The sequence below is a fragment of the Rana temporaria genome, chromosome 13 (genome assembly GCF_905171775.1).
Source record: "Rana temporaria chromosome 13, aRanTem1.1, whole genome shotgun sequence".
Lineage (NCBI taxonomy): Eukaryota > Metazoa > Chordata > Amphibia > Anura > Ranidae > Rana > Rana temporaria.
The window spans coordinates 98,520,173-98,530,516 of NC_053501.1; the positions used below are offsets into that span (position 1 = coordinate 98,520,173).

At 45.1% G+C, this 10,344-nt stretch overlaps 1 protein-coding gene across 6 annotated transcripts in view; it reads left to right on the forward strand.

Moving 5' to 3' along the window:
• LOC120921125 (complement factor H-related protein 5-like) overlaps window positions 1-5,441 on the forward strand; it is a 90,051-nt gene extending 84,610 nt beyond the window's left edge. For 4 of the 6 annotated variants that reach the window (XM_040333799.1, XM_040333794.1, XM_040333798.1 and 1 more), the window contains one exon: window positions 5,063-5,441. The gene's annotated coding sequence lies outside the window, so the exon portion shown is untranslated. Of the gene's footprint in view, window positions 1-1,538; window positions 1,587-5,062 lie in introns of those variants that run through there. The other 2 variants (XM_040333796.1, XM_040333795.1) reach the window with 2 other exon arrangements.
• The last annotated feature ends 4,903 nt before the right edge of the window (window positions 5,442-10,344 follow it).

The following is a 10,344-nucleotide window of genomic DNA, read 5'->3' on the forward strand; positions in this document are numbered from 1 at the left end:
GTGTATGTGTGTGAATACTAAGAATCATTGAACAGCTTCAGCTTCACCAAGAAATAACGATTATGGTAGGGGTATCCAAGCTTTTCAAAGGGCAAGTTTACTGTCCTTTAGACTTTAGGGGGGCTGGATTGTGGCCAGCGACGGTAGAAAATGTCCCAGGCCCAGCATCAGTGTGAATAAAAATGGTCTCTGGATTGGTAGTTAGTAGGAGAAAGAGTAGTACTCCATTATTTTACAGATAACGTCAAGTTAGGCCAAGATGGGTGGCAGTAATGCTCAGTCCCCAATAGTAAGCATACAACAAAAAAAACAAAAATGCCCTTGGGACTTTCAACCACTTCCTTACTGGGCCATAGTAATATGACATCGTCAGGAACCTTCTCTCCCTCCGGGTGGACATCATATGACGTCCTTGCTTCCCGGTCGTCTAGGGGGCACGCGCACGCCGCATCGCTCGGGACCCGGCGCGCGTGCCCGGCGGCCACAATGCCCACCGGGCAACCGCGATGGCCCACGATCACAGCAGCACCGTGGATCTGTGTGTGTAAACACACAGATCCACGTCCTGTCAGAGGAGAGGAGACCAATGTGTGTTCGCAGTACAGAGGAACACCGATCGGTCTCCTTCCCTTTTGAGTCCCCGCCCCCTACAGTTAGAATCACTCCCTAGGGAACATATTACCCCTTGCTCGCCCCCTTGTGTTAACCCCTTCCCTGCCAGTCACATTTATACAGTAATTTATAGCACTAATCACTGTATAAATGTGAATGGTCCCAAAAACGTGTCAAAAGTGTCCGTTATGTCCGCCGCAATGTCACGGTCACAATAAAAAAATCGCAGATCGCTGCTATTACTAGTAAAAAAAAAAAAATGCCATAAATCTATCCCCTATTTTGTAGACGCTATAACTTTTGCGCAAATCAATCAATATACGCTTAATGCGGCCTAAACTGAGGAAAAAAATGTTTAAAAAAATAATAATTATAATATTTATTAAATCAAAAAGTAAAAAATATTGTGTTTTTTTCAAAATTGTTGCTCTTCTTTTGTTTATAACACAAAAAATAAAAACTGCAGAGATGATCAAATACCACCAAAAGAAAGCTCTATTTGTGGGGAAAAAAACGTTCATTTGGGTACAGTATTGCATGACCGCATGTAACGGAATGGCCCGTGACACCCAGAGACCTTTGAAGGATGTGGGGTACTCCTGTGCCAGCATCACTAATGACTCTTGGGTCTATGCCCCTTTTGTCATTAGGATGGCTGAGAAATGATAATTCATGTTTTGCAGGATATCTTAGAATATTACAAGTTGTTCCTTATGAACAGGTCAATAGACATAGATATTCCATTGTCCATTGTGTGATGCTAATACTGTTTTGTGTCTATTGTACTAATTAAGTCTGTAAAGGTCAGATGTCTAACTTTGAGGTGTTAATTGACACTGTATGGTGTGAAAAGCCTATTGATGATCAGGTGTGAATAGCTTATTGTCGGAGACAGAACGTCTGACATAGGAATGTGTATTATGCAGGTGAATCGCTTATTGTCGGAGTCAGGACGTCTGGGGGATAATCAACTCATCGGAATGTCATTATCTAAAAGAATGTGTATGAAGCCCCATTGTGTGATGTTTTGGGGGTGGAGAGTTTCATTGTCCCTGTAACATGCTTTTTGGTTGTGAACTGTATAAAAACCTGAGTTTTACCATTAAAAGATTCATTTGTTTGGAACCAGGAACAGAGCTGTGTGTTGTCTCGTTTCTGAGGAAAATCCAATGGGTCCTGTCTGCTGGATTGTGGATTGTCGGATAAGCTGTCGTAGTTGATGGAATGGAAATCGTAAACGGTGTGACCGTTACACAGCGCAATTGTCATTCAAAGTGCAACAGCGCTGAAAACTAAAAATTGGTCTGGGCAGGAAGGGGGGGGAAATGCCGTGTATTGAAGTGGTTAAAAAGCACACCTCAAGTAAAAAGTATAAATGATTTATTTAACAAACATTTAAAAACAACAATTGATACAGAAAATAAACCACATATTAAATGTCGACAAATAAATCAAAAAAAATGTTTTATAGACCTTTCCATGAGATCTGATTGTGTCATGCAGATGACTGTGCTAGGTCTCGACGCATTTCGCGAGAGGAGTCCCGCTTCTTCAGGAGAAGTACAGATAGATGCGGATAAAAAAGATTTCCAAAAATTGTAACGAACAAACACAACTGTTACCAGTGTATGGCAGGCTGTTTGTGTGTCTCCCTCACAGGGTGTAATCCCTCCTAGTTTGGGACAAACGTCTTCCGCTCCGGATCCAGGTTTTGCGGTTTCCCACTGGCTCCATTTTCCCGCCCTTCCACAGCTTCCAGGGGTGAGATTAACTATGTGGCATGATTGGCAGTGCATGCATTCATCCGTTAATTCTTACGGACAGTTCATTACAATTTTTGGAAATCCTTTTTATAAGTATAGTGTATCATACCCATCTGTTTGTATACTCATTTATACACTTTTTGATTTTCAAAAAGAGTCATTCATACCAGCTAGTAGGCCAGGAGTCTTCCATCGTCGGCATCTATCTGTGCTTCTCCTGAAGAAGCGCGACTCGAGATCTAGCACAGTCATCCTAGACTACTGATAATCAGATCTCATGGGAAGGTCTATGACAAAAATGCAATATTGATTTATATGTCGACATTTAATATGTGGTTTATTTTCTGTATCAATTGTTTTTAAATGTTTGTTAAATAAATCATTTATACATTTTACTTGGTGTGCTTTTTGAAAAGTCCCAAGGGCATTTTTGTTTTTTTTGTTGTGTGCATAGTGCCCCATCATTGCTATCAGAGAAAAAAATAGTGGCCCATTGTTGGTGTCAGTGGGAGGAATAGTGCTTCATATCATTGGGAGGAATAATACCCCAAGGGCCCGGATAAAGGCTAGCAAAAGGCTACATCCAGTCCTCAAGCCACAATGGAGACCCCTGGATTATAGTAACCAATCTTTTTTCACTTATTTTTACAGTAATTGGTAAACCTATCACAAGAGAAATTTTGGGTTCTTACCCTTTCCTGTCCCCCCACCACCACCACTTTTTAAATATGTCATATTTATAATTTCTCCAAGATGTCCATTGTGTCCCCTTCCTGGCACTGCAAGGTCTATGGCCAAAATGTTCATCAGTTTCTAAAATGCTCATTGAACTGCACCAGCTCACGCAGATATACTGCGGCAGGTTGGCTCTTCTGCGCGAATCAACATACCTGTACGTCGTTCTGTGCAAGGAGTATAGCGGGCAGCGGCAGTGTGCCCCACGCGCTCGATGTCTGGTGGCGACCCGCGATCGCGGTGAGGAGAGGCAGAATGGGGAACTGCCTATGTAAAGGCGTTTCCCCATTCTGCCTAGTGACATGACAGAGATCTACTGTTCCCAGTGATCTTTGTCATGTTCCTGGCAGCCCACCCCCCCTAATGTTAGAATACACTTAACCCCTTGATCGCCCCCTAGTGTTAAAACGCTAAATCTATCCCATAGTTTGTAGACGCAATAACTTTTGCGCAAACTAATCAATGTTTGCCTTCCTCTGGATCAACTGTGGGTATGGAGTTGGGTGTTCACCACTCAGCCTGGCCGCTGATTGGCTAGAGCATATGGATTGAGAGCAGCGCAGCCATTGGCTGGCGCTGCTGTCAATCACATCCAGTAACGCGGCGCGCCAAGGGGCGGGGCCAAGTGATACAGCGAGTGGCTATAGCCGCTCGCTGTATCACGGGAGCGCACCCACAATTACATACCACCATGCGAGCTCTCGTATGACTGGTCAGTTCTTGCGGGGAGGACCAGAGACAGCCGCCGAGGGACCCCAAAAGACAAAACTAACAGCACAGTGGAGGTAAGTATAACATGTTTGTTATTTTAAAGGAGAATTTTTTTTCCTTTTAATAACCCTTTAACCAAACCTATGCCACTTTTGGGTTACATTCTATGGGAATTGTCCACCAAAATGCATCTAATAAATGTATTCAAATTCAATAGTAATACAACCACCCCCCTGTCCTATGTCCCAGATTCACCTGTTCCTCTTGGGTGCCTGGGACCTCAAAGGCAAACAGCAGGATGTATAGTAGTGGGAGATCAGTGAATGGATTTACCCTGTGAAGTATTGTGAGCAATGTATTCTTTTAATGAATACAAAGCCTGCTTGGATTGGCACCCGTCGGATTTAGCTACGTCGTTTACGTAAAACGTCGGTCCGGCGTAACTTTACCCCTCATAAAGCAGGGGTAAGTCATGTTAAGGTATTGACGTCGGAACAACGTCGTATTTTACGTCGTTTGCGTAAGTCGTACGTGAATGGGGATGGGCGTACGTGAATGGGGATGGGCGTAGGTTACGTTCACGTCGACTAAGCATTGAGCCGGTGCAACTTAGGGAGAAAATACGACGTGATACTAAGCATGCATGCGCCGTTCGTTAGGTGTCTCATTTACGTGGGGGCCACGATTTATTTCCATACAACATGCCCCCTACCAGCCTTCTTTGAATTAGGCGGGCTTACGCCGGTCAATTTACGCTACACCGCCGCAACTTACGGAGCAAGTGCTTTGTGAATACTGCACTTGCCTGTCTAAGTTGCGGTGGCGTAGCGTAAATAGGATACGCTACGCCCGCACAAAGATGCGCCCAGGTACGTGAATCTGGCCCAGAGAATTTTCCAATCTAAGGTCTGTAACCCACATGTATACATAAGCTAAGGAGGAGCCGACTAACCGATCAGCATGTCTTTGTAGTGTTGGAGAAAACCGGAGTACCTGGAAGAATCCCACACAAGCTTAGGGAGAACTTGCATTTTGTCCTGACTGGGGTTCAAGCCGGTGATTCTAGTGTTCCAATAGTTAACCGCTATGCCCAGAGCAGAGCTTTAACTGCTAGAAAGGTGGACACGCACTTTTTCCAAAGTCTTGGTCATTTTTTTTTAACTGACTAAACACATTTACTTATCATCTCAATGGTAATCCTCGTATTTATTGCTGTTCTTCTTATGACTTTATTTTTTAAGGATCTAAGGAAGAAGATCTCCTATATACCCACCTATGGTTTTACATGAGAGGATATGAGCACAAGAACAAAGAACACTATTGAAACCTGTGAATGTGTATATTTCCTGATCTGGAGGATCCTACATACACTTGTTGTCCTGGTCATTGGAGAATCTTTCCTTGCATGTGGGGTCTGATTTGTAAATAAGTGTCTATACAGTATGTGCCCCTTTTGTACCTTTTTTAGTTTGCTTAGCTGATATTTTATTGCTGTTTGCAGGTATTTCGTTATTGTTAGTTTATCAAAAAATGTTCTGTATGGTTCTGATTTACTAAAGGTATGAGTGGCAAGTACTGCTGATCAGTTTATACTTCCCATTAAAAAAAAAATTGAAAATCGAATTTTGACTTAAAAAGGTGTTGATTTTTTAAACTGTTCTTGAATGTTACAGATATTTAAAATATAAATCCATTGATTTATTCCAACAATGACTAAGTACAACTGGTAGTATAGTATGCTTTATTCTGCATTAACGCATCTCAAGTTTTTGGATAGGCAAAATGCTTTCACTTTTCCTAGGATCAGACACCTAGACTGAGAAAATGGCAACAAAATATTGTTGGCACATGACTTTTACCACTGTACAGTAATTCACAATTTTATTTTTGAAGTCAAAGATACTGGGCCAGAGGGGGCGTGTCCGGATGTGAGCAAGGCAAGACGTGCTCTGAGAGAGCTCCGCATTACTCCTGCCTTTCCATCCGATTTTGGAGCGTTTAGGGCCGCGATTTCGGGGACTATACCCCTGATCCTAGTGGGGGAGCATCCGGACATGAGAAGGGGGGAGGCGAAACACGGCCATCAGACCCCTAAGAGCCAGCGTCAGACCCGCTCTGCACGTGGCGCGGACGAGGCCTCGGCCGCCGCCATCTTGAATCCTCCTACTGCTGCTGGAAGTGCCAGGAAGCCCGGGTGTAAAAAGGCCCTGATGGAAGCTCCTGAACTAATCATCCGGCCGGATGACCCACAGCCTACTCCTCCGGTTCAGGACCCAGCCCAGGAGGCGATTACTAGACCGATCCTGGAGGCTATTAACGCCAGCAAGGCCGCGGTCATGGTGAGCATTGACCACCTTGCCACAGAATGCACTTTAATCAGGCATGATTTGGATAAAATCAGAGGGAGACTGACGGAGGCGGAAGGGAGAATCTCCACTGTGGAGGATGAGACACAATCCCAGGGGAATCAGCTAACTGAGTTGCAGGCCGTGGTGAGACTCCTACAGGACCGCGCAGATGACGCTGAGGACAGGCAAAGGCGCAATAATGTTCGCGTGGTGGGACTGCCCGAAGGGGCAGAAGGTCCGCAATCTACCACGTTTGCTGAAAATTTCTTTAAGCAACTCCTGAACCTGGGTGAGAGACCACCAACGTACGTGGTTGAACGGGCGCACAGGGTGCCGATGGGGAGGAGGCCACCGGGGGAATACCCACGTCCCTTCCTGGTGAGATTTTTGAACTACAGAGATAGGGATATGATCCTGACTGCCTCCAGGAAGGCCCAAGACCTGAAATATGAAAATGCCAAGGTAATGCTTTTCCCTGACTTTTCGGCTGAGACGCAGAGAAGACGGCGTTCCTTTAATGATGTTAGGAAAAGATTGAGAGAAAATAATATTCAGTACAGCATGCTTTATCCTAGCAAACTGCGGGTTCAACATCAAGGAACAGTGAAGTTTTTCGATCACCCACGTGCTGCGTGTGAATGGCTGGATAGGAACCCCTGAGAAAGATTTGATGCACGATGAGTATTGCTTTTGTTCATAAGCTATCTGGAGTTATGGCTGGCTGACAGGTTTATAGTCACCGTATATATTATTTTTCCTTTCTGATGGAAGATGGGCCTGGTTGCACTTGCGTTGCCTCAGGGGGGTTTTTCCTTTATTTACAGTGGTTCGTTCCCCATTGTGCCCATGTTGTCATGCAGTGCAGTTTTTTGTTATTTTTTATTCCCTAGCTGCCTGATGCTAGCGGGCATGTTTGGCATTCTCCATCCTAGGCTTGACTTTCGCCATCACTGATGCCCCTAATATTTTGGAATGTTTTATTTTTGACTTTTCATACGCTATCTCTAAAATTACACCAAGGGGACAAATAGCTCAAGGGGACTGTAAAGTTAAATAATTCTGTGAGCTTATATTTTTGAGGGTATGTCAACCTGAAGCCACTAGATGGAGCTGTGACACTGTTCCTTTCCACCTGAAGCCTCCAGTGCTGAGTGTGTGGCTCCACACTTACCCTGCTCTGACGGAGCTCTCTGGAACTAAAGTAGTTTTTTCTTCTTTTTAGTTTTCTTTGGAATTTTTTGTTGCTGGACAAGTGACCGTTCGGAGGACCTCTCTGAAACATCTAAACATTTTTATTTAGGTGTTCAACTGTTTTTGGGTTGAAGCTGCATACCAGATGAAGGGTTTTTTTTTAAGCCGTTTTGCTTCTTGGTCTAATTTTTGTTTTTATTTTCAATTTTTTTGTCTGGCTCTGGTATAATAGCAGGGGGGGTAGGGGGGTTGGAATGGGGAGGGGGGGTGGGGGGCTGTTCTCGGGGTTTGTTGATAACTACTCAGTTCTCGGTCCTCCACTACTGTGGGCCTCTGCTCAGTTTATGGCATGCTGCCTCTTATTGATAGCTGGGGTATATCTCAGATGTACCTGGGGATTATTTGACAAACTAGATTATGGCTAATGTGTTCAAAGTAGTGTCCTGGAACATCAGAGGACTAAATAGTAAATTTAAGAGGGCCTCAATGTTCCAGTATCTGAAGTCAGTCAAGCCGCATATGGTCCTCCTGCAAGAAACTCACCTGGAGGGAAGTAGAATTCTGGCGCTACGCAAGCATTGGATCCAAAAGGCATTTCATGCCACGTACTCCACGTTTGCCAGGGGGGTGTCTATACTCATTAGTAAGACGCTTCCATGCACGATCCATCAGGTGATAACTGACTCGGGGGGACGATACGCGGCAGTGGTTCTAGATATAGGAAATCGCAAAATGCTAATTGTAACGGTATATGTACCACCTCCCTTTAATGTGCAGTTACTGTATGACCTATATGTGAAGTTAGCACCACATGCCCACCTGCCACTCCTGGTTTTGGGGGACTTTAATGCTACATTAGGGGAACTAGATTCCTCCAACCCCGGGCGGAGTGGGTCCCAGGACCTGTTGGCATGGGTAACCATGGCGGGGTTGACGGAGATATGGCGTGCTAATTATCCGAACACGGTATGTTACTCTCATCTTTCCCAGACTCATCGCTCCTCGACTAGGATTGATTTAGCATTTGGGAACCAGGCTATGATGTCTTATGTGAGGGGGGCAGAATATTTGGCTGGTGGGATATCAGATCACAATCCACTTGCTGTTTCCTTGCTACTGCCAGCAGCTGGGGGGGCAAGGAGCTGGAGGTTGTCCCCGGGTTGGTTGCAAGAAGAGCAGGTTTCCACACAATTGTTAGAATCATTAGACAACTACTGGACCCTTAATGTGGAATCGGCCGATCCACCAGTGATCTGGGATGCATTTAAAGCGGTAATTCGGGGAGAGGCTATTAAGGCTATCAAAGCAGTTAGAGTAGACCAAAACGCTGAAGTTCTAAGGCTACAGGACAGGGAGCGTGAATGTGACTCTGCTCATGCCACGGACAAGTCTAATGGCACGTATACTGCTCTGTTGGAGGCTAGACGCAAACTTTCCATACACTTCAATGACCTGGCACACACTGAAGCTAAGCACAGGGCAAATTCTTTATTTTCTGAGGGAGACAAAAACGGCAAATTGCTTGCCAGATTGGTAGCAGACCAAAATCATATAGAGCATATATCAGTTGTAAGGGGGTCAACAGGGGACCTGGTGAGAGACCCGACGGATGTGTTGACTGAGTTTCAGAAATATTTCTCCGCCCTTTATGCCCCCATCCCTCCCTACAACCATGAGGCTCTGACAGAACTGCTTGGTACTCTGACTCTATCCAGACTTACTGAAGAAGACTGCTTGTCATTGGACGCCAACATTACTAGGAAGGAGGTAGAGGCAGCAATTTTTGATTTCCCACCTAACAAAGCGCCGGGGCCGGACGGCTTCCCGGCAGATTTTTATAAACTGTATGCGGAACAATTAGCTCCTAGACTGACGACTTTGTTTACCTATTGCTTGGAGCAGAAGATACTGCCTGCATCTATGCTTGATGCATATATTATCCTGTTGCCCAAGCCCGGTAAAGACCTACTGGAATGTTCGTCCTACAGGCCCATTGCCCTCCTTAATATGGATCTCAAAATTCTGACAAAAATATTAGCCAAACGGCTTGCCCCGGTTATATCTTCTTTAGTGGATGTGGACCAGACAGGTTTTATGCCGGGTAAGTCTACGGATACAAACCTGAGGAGGCTGTTTACACATCTACAGCTCCCCAATTTGGACGCGTCCTGTTGGATAATAGTTTCTATTGATATAGAGAAAGCTTTCGACTCCGTGGATTGGCATTTTATGCACACAGTCCTGGAGCAGATGGGTTTTGGTCCATCGTATAGGCAGTGGATCAAGCTACTTTATAGTGCCCCTAGGACGGCTATTCGTATGGGTGGGTCTATCTCTGAGTTCTTCACGATCGGGAGGGGGACCAGACAGGGGTGCCCACTATCGCCCTTTCTGTTTGCTCTTATGATGGAGCCCCTGGCAGTGGCCCTAAGGGCATCGGAGGAAGTGAAGGCCATCAGGGTGGGGACTATTGATGAGGGCTTGGCACTATATGCCGATGACCTTCTTCTGTTCCTGAGGGATCCCGTAGAGTCGTTAAATACAGCTTTGGGCATTATGGATCAGTTCACCACATATTCCGGCCTGAAAGTTAACTGGGGGAAGTCGTCTATACTGCCTATTGATGAAGGGGCCAGGGTGAAAGCAAACCCAGATCTCCCACTTCAGTGGGTCACACAAATAACATACTTGGGGGTGAAGGTCACAGCAAACGTGATGGATTACATGACTCTCAACCTATTGCCACTCTTGACGTTCTTTAAGCAGAAAGCACTGGCTTGGCAAAAACTTCCCTTATCACTGATTGGCAGGATTAACCTTCTAAAAATGAAAATACTCCCGGTTATATTATATTTCCTGAGGAATGCTCCGGTATGGATACCGAAGTCATTCTTTAGGAAACTAGACAGTCTCACTAGCTCTTTTCTCTGGGCTCCTAAAATGCAGAGGGTTGGGTTGAAGGTCCTACAAGAACCATGGGGTCA